Genomic DNA, 14,087 nt, shown 5'->3' on the forward strand with positions numbered 1-14,087 from the left:
TAAAAAGCCCTCACAAAGCCTCTGGATGGTGGTTTGTTGGAGAAGTGAAATTTATTAGTCAAGGGTTTTTTTTTTTAAAACTTTCTATTTGGAGTTTCTTTTAAGTTTATAGAAAAACCTCCTAAGATAATACAGTCCACATATAATTTGAATCACTTCTCTTAATTTTACCATCATTATAATTACATTCACGAGTAGAAAACCTCATGTGTTCCATCATTGCCATGAGACTATACACTTGGCTGATGAGATGTCTTAGCAGGTAAAAGTTCTGGCCAACAGTATTTGATACCTGAGTTTGATCTCTGAGAGCCAAATACATATTAGTGAAACGAGTGAACCCAACTCTTCCAAGTTGTTCTCTGACATCCACATAGGTGCTGTGGCATACACACCCCTCCAAAAGTCAATAAGTGTTTATAATTTTTAAAAGACGATTATTTCAGCCATGAACTTTAATCAGATTTCCCCAGGTTTTCAACCAATATCCTTCTGGTTAATGTTAAGTGAAGAAAAAAATGGAAAATATCTAATGATACCAAATATAGATAGGAGCAGGTACTTGGAACCTTCATAGTAGCCCCAAGATACAGACGAGGGATTTTCCTTAAATTCATATTTTCTTTCTATAAAGTGGTAATGTATTGCTTGAAGTGTTGAGTATAATACTATTCTTAGTAAGTAGCAGTATAAAACCAGTATTATATATACATATTAATCTCTATTGATTACTTAATGTTATTTGTACCATTTATAAATATTTGTATTATTCCTGTGAGGTCAGAAGTTATCACTTTCTTTTAAATTCAGAAAACAGTTCCAGGCCTCCCTGGGTGCTAATGAGGTAGGATTAAGTGAGATATATTGCTACGTTTATGAACATATTTTTTTTTCATTAGAACAAAGCAGCTGAAAACATTCAATGGAAAAAAGATAGTCTTTTAAACAAATGGTGCTGGTTCAACTGGAGGTCAGCATGCAGAAGAATGCAAATTGATCCATCCTTATCTCCTTGTACTAAGCTCAACTCCAAATGGATCAAGGACCTCTACATAAAGCCAGACACTCTGAAGCTAATAGAAAAGAAACTGGGGAAGACCCTTGAAGACATCGGTACAGGGGGAAAGTTCCTGAACAGAACACCAATAGCGTATGCTCTAAGATCAAGAACTGACATAAAATTACAAAGTTTCTGTAAGGCAAAGGACACCATCAAAAGGACAAATCAGCAACTAACAAATTGGGAAAAGATCTTCACCAACCCTACATCAGATAGAGGGCTAATATCCAATATATACAAAGAACTCAAGAAGTTAGATCCCAGAAAACCAAATAACCTTATTAAAAATGGGGTACAGAGTTAAAGAATTTTCACCTGAAGAACTTCAGATGGCGGAGAAGCATCTTAAAAATTGCTCAGCTTCATTAGTCATTAGGGAAATGCAAATCAAAACAACCCTGAGATTTCACCTTATACCAGTCAGAATGGCTAAGATTAAAAATTCAGGAGACAGCAGGTGTTGGTGGAGAAAGAGGAACACTCCTCTACTGCTGGTGGGGTTGCAAACTGCTACAACCACTCTGGAAATCAGTCTGGCGGTTCCTCAGAAAACTGGGCATGTCACTTCCCGAGGACCCTGCTATACCACTCCTGGGCATATACACAGAGGATTCTCCAGCAGGTAATAAGGATACGTGCTCCACTATGTTCATAGCAACCCTATTTATAATAGCCAGAAGCTGGAAAGAACCCAGGTATCCCTCAATGGAAGAATGGATGCAAAAAAGAAACATGTGGTATATATACACAATGGGGTACTATTCAGCCATTAGAAACAATGAATTCATGAAATTCTTAGACAAATGGATGGAGCTGGAGATCATCATACTAAGTGAGTTAACCCAGTGTCAAAAGATCAATCATGGTATGCACTCACTAATAAGTGGATATTAGCCTAGAAAGTTGGATTACCCAAAACATAATCCACACATCAAATGAGGTACAAGAAGAACAGAGGAGTGGCCCCTGGTTCTGGAAAGACTCAGTGTAGCAGTATAGGGTAAAACCAGAACAGGGAAGTGGGAAGGGGTGGATGGGAGAACAGGGTGAGGGAAGGGGGCTTATATGACTTTCGGGGAGTGGGGGGCCAGAAAAGGGGAAATCATTTGAAATGAAAATAAAAAAATATATTGAATAAAAAATGAAAAAAAAAAAAAGAAGTGACAAGGAGACATACCGAACATTTTGATAAGGTCATTGTTTCTGGAAATTTTCAAGGTATCCATGGAGGAGTTTCTTTTTATGGGAGAGCACATTGTGAGTCATAGTTCCCCCGTGTGATACTTCTAAAGGAATTGTAAGGGAATGTCCCAAGAGTCCCTCTCTGTGCTCATACTGAATTGATACTCAACAGGGGAAATTTTCAAACATTCTTACAACTCTGCCACAGCCACACCCATGAGCAATTCTTTCTGAGACAGAGAGGCATTATACGTATATTATAGTTGATGTATACATAGTCTGATTTTCTTATTTTTATCACTCTTTTGTTGTGGGTGAGAGGAGCTTTTAGAGACAAGGTCTCATGTAGCCTCAAGTTCCCTAAGTAGGAGAGGCTGGACTTTAAATTCTGTCAACTACCTTCTGAGTTCTAGGATGACAAGAATGCCACTATCAGGCCTATAGCTTTCTCTTAAATAATTATTTTTATTTCCTTAAGAGAACATACTGGGACTCTCTATGTTTTATTAAATGCTCATTTTTTTATAAATCTAAACACCAAAAATTTTGTGAACTGAGGATAATGATTATTTATTTACATTTCAAATGTTATCCCCTTTCCCAGTTTCCCCTCACAAACCCCCTATCCCCTCCTGCTCCCCACTAATTCTATGAGGTTGCTCACCAACCCACCCACTCTCACTTTAGTGACATAGCATTCTGCTACTCTGGGTCATGGAGCCTCCACAGAACCAAGGGGCAGCCACATATGTGGCTGGAGCCATGTGTCCCCCCAAGTGTACTCTTTGGTTGGTGGTTTAGTCCCTGGGAGCTTTGTGGGGGACATCTGGTTGATTGATGTTGTTGTTCTTCCTATGTGGTTGCAAACCCTTTCAGCTCCTTCAGTTCTTCCCCTAACTCCTCCATTGGGGTTCCTGCATTCATTCTGATGGTTGGCTGCATGTGTCCTTATCTGTATTGGTCAGGCTCTGGGATGGTCTCTCAAGGGACAGCTCTACCAGGCTCCTATTAGCAAGTGCTTCTTGGCATCAGCAATAGTGTCTGGTTTTGGTGTCTGCAGATGGGATGGATTCCTAGTTGGGGCAGTCTCTGGATGGCCTTTCCTTCAGTCTTTATTCCACTCTTTGTCCCTGCAATTCTGAATTCATATTTTTGAGATGGGTGGGTGGTCCCATGCCTCAAACAGGGCCCATGCTTACCCACTGGATATGGTTTAAAAGGTTGTATCTGCCCTTTGTTGGGTATTTCGGCTAATGTCATCCCTGTTAGGCCCTTGGAATCTTTTGGGTCCCTGGCATCTGGGATTTTCTAGTGGCTTTCCCCAGTTCACCAATCCCTAATGCTACATTCCTCCATTCAAATTCCTGATTCTCTGGGATCTTTTGTAGTTTCCTACAAATTTTAAGATATTTTTAAAAGTATATTTCTGTGGAAAATGTGTAGATTTTAATTCATCTTGCATTGAACTCATCGGTATGAGGGAACATTTCTTAAACAGAACTCCAATTGCTCAGGCTCTAAGATAAAGAATGGATAAAGGGGGCCTCATGAAACTGAAAAGCTTCTGTAAGGCAAAGGACATCGTCAATAGGACAAATCATCAACCTACAGATTGGGTAAAAAGTCTTCACTAACTCCACATCTGATAGAGGACTAATATCCAAAATATATAAAGAACTCAAGAAACTAACCTCCAATAAAACCAAACAACCCAATCAAAAAATGGGCTATGGATCTAAACAAGAGAACTCACAACAGAGGAATCTCTACTGCCAAGAAGCACTTGCAAGAAAAGGTCAAAGTACTTAGTGATCAGGGAAATGCAAATCAAAATGACCCTGAGATTCCACCTTACACCAATCAGAATGGCTAAGATCAAAAACTCAGGTGACAACACATGTTGGCAAGAATGTAGAGAAAGTGGAATATTCTTCCACTGCTCATGTGATTGCAAACTGGTACAACCATTCTGGAAATTAAACTGTGTATTCCTCAGAAAATTGGAATCAGATCTACCTGAAGACCTAGATATACTACTCTTGGGCATATACCTAAAAGATGCTCTACCATGCCCCTAAGGCATGTGTTCCACTATGTTCATAGCAACCTTATTTGTGATGGCCAGAAGCTGGAAATACCAGGTATCCCACAATGGAAGAATAGATACAAAAAATATGGTTCATTTACATAATGGAATATTATTGAGCTATTTATTATCCTTCATAATCTGTTTTTTACAGAAATTTAAAATTTTTATTGTAAAGTTTTTTCATAACCTTGAGAGATACTAGTAGATATTTTGTTTTCAACAATAGGAGTATTCTTGTGATAACTTTCTCAGTTTTTTGCTGTTGAACTATGGAAAGTCTATAATTTTATATCTTTCTACTTTGTTGAAATTGTTGGTCATTTTTAGAAATTTTCTTGTGGATTAGAATCTCATATGAATAATATTATATCACTTAGAAATAGAGATAACATCTTTCTTTTCTATTTCTTCTTCTTCTTCTTCTTCTTCTTCTTCTTCTTCTTCTTCTTCTTCTTCTTCTTCTTCTTCTTCCTCCTCCTCCTCCTCCTCCTCCTCCTGCCCCTCCTCCTCCTCCTCCTCCTCATCCTCCTTCTCCTTCTTCTTCACTACTCTGGTCAGTACATCAAGAACTACATTGACCCTGGGCGGCGGCGGTAGCAGTAGCTGGTCCAGCTGAAGGGCCATCAGCGGTGGAACCAAGGCGACACAGGGTCCAGTTAGGCCCTGCGCCCACGACCACTGACCTTCGCTGACCAGCCGGGCGGCAAGCAGCTGCGGTTCTGCGGAGCCTTTCGCTGCACGGAAGCCACTTCAGAACTCGGCTTCCCGCCAGTCAGGAGAGACTCACCTTCATCTTGATTCCGGGCTCCAGAGATCGGTCAGACTGAGGTACACAAACATAATCCTAGGCCCAACACCGCAGGGGTCTGAGCCTGACGGGCGTTGGCCTGCACCCAGGCCCTGGGCTGTTCGAGTGGCCATCGGGGCGCCAACCCAGCCAGGAGTTTTTTTTTTTTTGCCCCGGCCGGCGCACGCGCCGCCATTTTGCCTACAGGAGCCAGAGTGCTCGGGAGGGCAGAGACTGCTAACAAGCGTAGCCTGAGGCTAACAAAATGGGGGTCTAGGCCCCAAAAGGCACAGGACTGACCCCAAGAACTGGGCGGCTTGGTGGGCCATCTGTGTGTCAACCCGCCCAGGAGGTTATTAGCACAACAGACTCTCCCGGTGCTGTCGGGGAGCGCGGACGCACACGCCCGCCATCCGGGTCACCTGGCGGACCCAAATAACAGTCATAGCCCTAGGGGAACTTTGCTCGGACCTTGGCCTCCCAGGCTTTTGCCTGGACTCAGGGCCCGGGCGACAAGGCTAACCTAGTGTGCGCCAGCCCGGTTGGGGAAATCGGCTGCCCAGCGGAGTGAGCGGAACACAGGGGAGGTCACAGCAACATACACCTTCGGAGCTCCCTGGGGGTGCACACGGGTTCCATCTGGCCCACAGACACAATCTGGGGCAAGGCCTCAGGCAGAAGCCCTCAGGTCAACTCTCTCCGCTTCAGATCAGCCTGGGTGGCCGCCACATCTCCAGGTCCCTCAAGCGGCTAGTGGGGGCTTCCGGGCGGCCAGCTGGGAGAAGTCAGTGTGCTCCAATAAATCCTGCGGGCCCCAGCGGGAGCCTTCAGGTGCCTGCTTAGGGATCTGAACAGCCTGGACAACAGCACCCTGTCTACAGGCAGTGCAGAGTGTAAGCTGTGCACCAGAGGCCAACGGGGAAGGGGCAGCTTGCACTGGTGAGTCCAGCACTGACAAGACCAAGTAACACCAGTGAGAGCTAGATGGCAAAAGGCAAACGCAGGAACGTCATTAACAGAAATCAAGGCAATATGGCAACATCTGAACCCAATTCTCCTCTACCAGCAAGTCCTGGATACCCCATCACACCAGTAAAACAAGATTTGGATTTAAAATCACTGGTCATGATGCTGGTACAGGAAAACATGAAGGACATTCAGGAGAAAATGGATCAAAAGTTAGAAGCCCTTGTAAGGGAAACACAAAAATCATTGAAAGAAATCCAGGAAAATACAAAAGCCAACAAGGAGGAAATGCAAAAAACACTTAAAGAAATACAGGAGAACTTTGGTCAACAGGCTGAGGTCATGAAAGACGAAACACAAAAATCTCTTAAAGAAATACAGGAGAACTTTGGTCAACAGGCTGAGGTCATGAAAGAAAAAACACAAAAATCTCTTAAAGAATTACAGGAAAGCACAAACAAGCAAGTGAAGGAGCTAAGCAAAACCATCCAGGATCTAAAATCAGAAGTAGAAACAACTAAGAAAACTCAAAAGGAGACAACTTTGGAGATAGAAAGCCTTGGGAAGAAATCAGGGGACAGAGATGCAAATATCAACAACAGAATACAAGAAATAGAAGAAAGAATCTCAGATGCTGAAGATTCCATAGAAACCATGGACTCAACAGTTAAAGAAAATGCAAAATGCAAAAAGCTTGTAACCCAAAAAATCCAGGAAATCCAGGACACAATGAGAAGACCAAACCTAAGGATTATAGGCATAGATGAGAGTGAAGATTTACAACTTAAAGGGCCAGCAAATATCTTCAATAAAATTATGGAAGAAAACTTCCCTAACCTAAAGAGAGAGATGCCCATGAATATACAAGAAGCCTACAGAACTCCAAACAGACTGGACCAGAACAGAAATACTTCCCGTCACATAATAATCAAAACACCAAATGTTCTAAACAAAGAAAGAATATTAAAGGCAGTAAGAGAAAAAGGCCAAGTAACATATAAAGGAAGACCTATCAGAATCACAGCAGACTTTTCACCTGAGACTATGAAGGCTAGAAGGTCCTGGGCAGATCTCATGCAGACTCTAAGAGAACACAAATGCCAACCAAAACTACTATATCCAGCAAAACTCTCAATCACCATAGATGGAGAAACTAAGATATTTCACGACAAAACCAAGTTCACCCAATATCTATCCACAAACCCAGCCCTAAAAAGGATAATAGGAGGACAACACCAATACAAGGAGGGAAACTTCACCCTGAAAAAAGCAAGATAGTAACCTTTCATCAAACCCAAAAGAAGTTAAGCAATCAAATTTAAAAAATAACGTCAAAAATGATAGGAAGTAACAATCACTATTCCTTAATATCTCTTAACATCAATGGACTCAATGCCCCAATAAAAAGACACAGACTAACTGACTGGATACGTAAACAGGACCCTACATTTTGCTGCTTACAGGAAATACACCTCAGGGTCAAAGACAAACACTACCTTAGAGTAAAAGGCTGGAAGACAATTTTACAAGCAAATGGTCTCAGGAAACAAGCTGGAGTAGCCATTTTAATATCAGATAAAATTGACTTTCAACCCAAAGTCATCAAAAGAGACTCTGAGGGACACTTCTTGCTGGTCAAAGGAAAAATACAAGAAGAACTCTCAATCCTGAACATCTATGCTCCAAATGCAAGGGCACCCTCTTTCATAAAAGAAACTTTATTAAAACTCAAAGCACACATTGCACCTAACACAATAATTGTGGGTGACTTCAACACTGCACTTTCCTCAATGGACCGATCAGGAAAACAGAAACTAAACAAGGGCACAATGAAACTAATTGAAGCTTTGGACCAATTAGATTTAACTGATATATATAGAACATTCTATCCTAAAACAAAAGAATATACCTTTTTTTCAGCACCTCATGGTACCTTCTCCAAAATCGACCATATAATTGGTCACAAGACAGACCTCAACAAATATAAGAAGATAGAACTAATCCCATGCCTCCTATCTGATCACTATGGAATAAAAGTGGTCTTCAATAGCAACAGAAACAACAGAAAACCCACATACACGTGGAAATTGAACAATACTCTACTCAATGATACCTTGGTCAAGGAAGAAATAAAGAAAGAAATTAAAGACTTTTTAGAACACAATGAAAATGAAAACACAACATACCCAAATCTATGGGACACAATGAAAGCAGTGCTAAGAGGAAAACTCATAGCCCTGAGTGCCTCCAAAAAGAAAATGGAGAGAGCATACATTACCAACTTAATGACACACCTGAAAGCCCTAGAACAAAAAGAAGCTATTTCACCCAGGAGGAGTAGAAGGCAGGAAATCATCAAACTCAGGGCCGAAATCAATCAAGTAGAAACAAAGAGAACCATACAAAAAATCAACAAAACCAGGAGCTGGTTCTTTGAGAAAATCAACAAGATAGATAAACCCTTAGCCAGACTGACCAAAGGGCACAGAGAAAGTATCCAAATTAACAAACTTAGAAATGAAAAGGGAGACATAACAACGGAAACTGAGGAAATCCAAAAAATCATCAGATCCTACTACAAGAGCCTGTACTCAACACAACTGGAGAATCTGGAGGAAATGGACAATTTCCTTGACAGATACCAAATACCAAAATTAAATCAGGACCAACTAGACCATCTGAACAGTCCCATAAAGCCTAAAGAAATAGAAGGAGTCATAGAAAGTCTTCCAACCAAAAAAAGCACAGGACCAGATGGGTTCAGTGCAGAATTCTACCAGACCTTCAAAGAAGAGTTAACACCAATACTCTTCAAACTATTCCACAAAATAGAAACAGAAGGAACACTACCCAATTCCTTCTACGAAGCCACAATTACGCTGATACCAAAGCCACACAAAGATCCAACAAAGAAAGAGAACTTCAGACCAATTTCCCTTATGAACATCGATGCAAAAATACTCAATAAAATTCTTGCCAACTGAATCCAAGAACACATCAAAACGATCATCCACCATGATCAAGTAGGCTTTATCCCGGGAATGCAGGGTTGGTTCAATATACGGAAATCCATCAATACAATCCACTACATAAACAAACTCAAAGAACAAAACCACATGGTCATTTCATTGGATGCTGAAAAAGCATTTGACAAAATTCAGCATCCTTTCATGCTTAAAGTCTTGGAGAGAACAGGAATTCAAGGCCCATACCTAAACATAGTAAAAGCAATATACAGCAAACCGGTAGCCAGCATCAAACTAAACGGAGAGAAACTTGAAGCAATCCCACTGAAATCAGGGACCAGACAAGGCTGCCCCCTTTCTCCTTATCTTTTCAATATTGTACTTGAGGTACTAGCTCGGGCAATTCGACAACATAAGGAGGTCAAAGGGATACAAATTGGAAAGGAGGAAGTCAAACTATCATTATTTGCAGACGACATGATCGTCTACCTAAGTGACCCAAAGAACTCCACTAGAGAGCTCCTACAGCTGATAAACAACTTCAGCAAAGTGGCAGGTTATAAAATCAACTCCAGCAAATCAGTGGCCTTCCTATACTCAAAGGATAAGCAGGCTGAGAAAGAAATTAGGGAAATGACCCCCTTCACAATAGCCACAAACAGTATAAAGTATCTTGGGGTGACTCTTACCAAACATGTGAAAGATCTGTATGACAAGAACTTCAAGACTCTGAAGAAGGAAATGGAAGAAGACCTCAAAAAATGGGAAAACCTCCCATGCTCATGGATCGGTAGAATCAATATAGTTAAAATGGCCATTTTGCCTAAAGCACTATACAGATTCAATGCAATTCCCATCAAAATCCCAACTCAATTCTTCACAGAGTTAGAAAGAGCAATTATCAAATTCATCTGGAACAACAAAAAACCCAGGATAGCTAAAACTATTCTCAGCAACAAAAGAAAATCTGGGGGAATCAGTATCCCTGACCTCAAGCAATACTACAGAGCAATAGTGTTAAAAACTGCATGGTATTGGTACAGTGACAGGCAGGAGGATCAATGGAACAGGATTGAAGATCCAGAAATGAACCCACACACCTATGGCCACTTGATCCTCGACAAAGAGGCTGAAAACATCCAATGGAAAAAAGATAGCCTTTTCAACAAATGGTGCTGGCTCAACTGGAGGTCAGCATGCAGAAGAATGCGAATTGATCCATCCTTGTCTCCTTGTACTAAGCTCAACTCCAAATGGATCAAGGACCTCCACATAAAGCCAGACACTCTGAAGCTAATAGAAAAGAAACTGGGGAAGACCCTTGAGGACATCGGTACAGGGAGAAAGTTTCTGAACAGAACACCAATAGCGTATGCTCTAAGAGCAAGAATTGACAAATGGGACCTCATAAGGTTACAGAGTTTCTGTAAGGCAAAGGACACCATCAAGAGGACAGATCGGCAACCAACAAATTGGGAAAAGATCTTCACCAATCCTACATCAGATAGAGGGCTAATATCCAATATATATAAAGAACTCAAGAAGTTAGACTCCAGAAAACCGAACAACCCTATTAAAAAATGGGGTACAGAGTTAAACAAAGAATTCTCACCTGAAGAACTTCGGATGGCGGAGAAGCATCTTAAAAAATGCTCAACTTCATTAGTCATTAGGGAAATGCAAATCAAAACAACCCTAAGATTTCATCTTACACCAGTCAGAATGGCTAAGATTAAAAATTCAGGAGACAGCAGGTGTTGGAGAGGGTGCGGAGAAAGAGGAACACTCCTCCACTACTGGTGGGGTTGCAAATTGGTTCAACCACTCTGGAAAGCAGTCTGGCGGTTCCTCCGAAAACTGGGCACCTCACTTCCAGAAGATCCTGCTATACCACTCCTGGGCATATACCCAGAGGATTCCCCATCATGTAATAAGGATACATGCTCTACTATGTTCATAGCAGCCCTATTTATAATTGCCAGATGCTGGAAAGAACCCAGGTATCCCTCAACAGAAGAGTGGATACAAAAAATGTGGTATATCTACACAATGGAGTACTATTTAGCCATTAGAAACAATGAATTAATGAAATTCTTAGGCAAATGGATGGAGCTAGAGAACATCATACTAAGTGAGGTAACCCAGACTCAAAAGGTGAATCATGGTATGCACTCACTAATAAGTGATTATTAACCTAGAAAACTGGAATACCCAAAACATAATCCACACATCAAATGAGATACAAGAAGAAAGCAGGAGTGGTCCCTGGTTCTGGAAAGACTCAGTGAAACAGTATTTGGCAAAACCAGAACGGGGAACTGGGAAGGGGTGGGAGGGAGGACAGGGGAAGAGAAGGGGGCTTACGGGACTTTCGGGGAGTGGGGGGGCTAGAAAAGGGGAAATCATTTGAAATGTAAATAAATTATATCGAATAAAAAAAAAAGAACTACATTGAAAAGTAGGAGTTAGTGGACAGCCTTGACTCATTTGTGATTTTTAATAGGATTACTTTGACTTTTTCTCCAATTAGGATAATGTTGGCTATTGGATTGTCACATACAACCTTTTTATGTTGGGATACATTTCTTCTACTTCAACTTTCCAGGATGTTTATCATGAAGGCATGTGAGATTTTGCCAAAACCTTTTTCTGCATCTATAGAAATAGAGGCCAAAACAAAAATATAAGAATCAGCCAATCTTTGACTTTTTCTCCAATTAGGATAATGTTGGCTATTGGATTGTCACATACAACTTTTTTATGTTGGGATACATTTCTTCTACTTCAACTTTCCAGGATGTTTATCATGAAGGCATGTGAGATTTTGCCAAAACCTTTTTCTGCATCTATAGAAATAGAGACCAAAACAAAAATATAAGAATCAGCCAATCTCAGAGCTGGTTCGTTGGTAGGATAAATAAGATTACAAATCAAAATGTGTTGCAACACATGAATGCCTGACAGGAATTCTTCCTATCAATGGGCAAAGTGACACCTCTTGTAGTATTTTCTTTTAAATTTGGGTTGCTTATTCCTAATTGTGAAAAGTAATGCCCTTACATTTAACTCTAACACTTTTCCCCTTCTATATTCTTTTCTGTTGTTGTTTTTGTTTTTTGAGACAGGGTTTCTCTGTGTAGCTCTGGCTGTCCTGGAACTCACTCTGTAGACCAGGCTGGCCTTGAACTCAGAAATCTACCTGCCTCTGCCTCCCAAGTGCTGGTATTAAAGGTATGTGCCACCACCATCAACCCTTCTATATTCTTGATAGTCTCTCTTACTTTCTTGCACTCTATACTCATCCAATATATGAAAGAAAGCTCCTAATGTCATTATAAGACATGTTGATTCTTCATCTAAGAAGATGATTTCATGTTTTATCATCGCTGTCAGTTATTCTCAGAGCTTCAAAATTTTTTATTCAAATTTAATTTATTTGATTTGGAGATATGACTCAGATATTAAGAGAGGTATTGCTCTTGGAGAGAACCTGGTTCTTCTCTCAAAACCCATGCTGGGTGTATGACAACACTTGCAACTCCAGTTATGGGGCATTTACTTCTTCTGACCTTGGCAGTCAGCTGCATTCATGTCTCTGTGTGTGCATCTATGCATGTATATGTGTGTGAACATGCACACATATGCACACACACATATACAAGTTAAAAATAAAATAGATATTTAAACTTTGTTACATATTTTATTCTTCCTACACTAAACTATGGTTGTGTGGGAAAATTCTAGGTATATAGCATTCATAAATGTTTACTTTGAAATGAAATAAACTAGAAATTCTAATTTTTACAGGTTTGGGTCATATTATTGAGTAGTACTTGAGATATTTACTTGATTTGACTATCAGACTTCTGAAGAATAGAAAATAGCTCTACCTACAGAAAATGTAATTTAATAAATTTATTAAATATAATTTAGTAAATCTAAACCACAAATAAATCACAAATAACAAATTGCTATGGTGTTTAATAATACAAGTAAGCCAAAAAAGATTTTATAAAGCTAAATTACATTTTTATGTTTGCTTGGACATCTGTGGAACTAGAATGAGTAGATGAGAAAGAACAGACTAATTTACCTTGCCCAAGCTAAACAAACCAGGCATTAGTGCAGTGAGAACAGATTCCTTTTGAGTAGCCAGTAAACAACAGGTGAGACTTGTTTGTGGGAGACTGGCCAAGTAAAAGGGATAACCAGGGCCCACGTGATGGCTGAACTAGTCAGGGAAGTCAGAGTACAGTCATGGTTCTGTCAGCTAGCAGGCAATGGTCAGCTCAGAGTCTGTCTTCACAGGCTCTGGGGAGGAGAACTTGCATTCCCTAATGATTGTATCTCAAAAGCATAGCCCTCACTTCTTTAGAAAAGATGGTGCTGAGTTGCTGGAGATGTGTGTCTTCTTAGAGGCACAAAAGAGGATTCAGAAGGATACATTCTCTTCTATGAGCATGTTATGAAGAGAGGTGAATGCCTGTCACCAGATATTAACTGGAACAAACAGGAAATGAGGTGGAGAATCCTGACCCTTTCAAGACTTAAGAGACTAGTCATTCAGGGATGCTGTCTTGCTTGCTGTGAAGCCACAGCAGGGCTGGTGCAGTCTTTTGGCAGGAATTGGGTGGGGCCCTTAAATGCTGAGACTTCTTCACAATTTTCTTCTCTTTTCTTCCTTCCTCTGCCCTCTGTGTTTCCTCTTACTGTATCGGTTAGGATGAGCACTAAGAAACAGAAACTCCCTCAGTAGGTATTGCAAGCATGGAACTTTTTACTGCAGAACATTTTGTATGTAAACACTTACGGAAAGGGAAAGGGATGACAGGCTGCTTCCAGGACGGAACCCCTGCTGATGCTACTGGAAAGCTACTATCTCAGGCCTTCATTAGAGCTCTAAGCTCAAGATCAACTGTGGAAGTTGCTGTGGAGGTGTCTTCAAACAACCTTTATGACATGCATATTGCTGTCACTCCAAGTCCCTTCCATCACTGAGGTCACTAGAAAGTGCATAGCCATAGCTACAAAGCTAAG

Source organism: Apodemus sylvaticus, chromosome 12 (genome assembly GCF_947179515.1).
Source record: "Apodemus sylvaticus chromosome 12, mApoSyl1.1, whole genome shotgun sequence".
NCBI classification, from domain to species: domain Eukaryota; kingdom Metazoa; phylum Chordata; class Mammalia; order Rodentia; family Muridae; genus Apodemus; species Apodemus sylvaticus.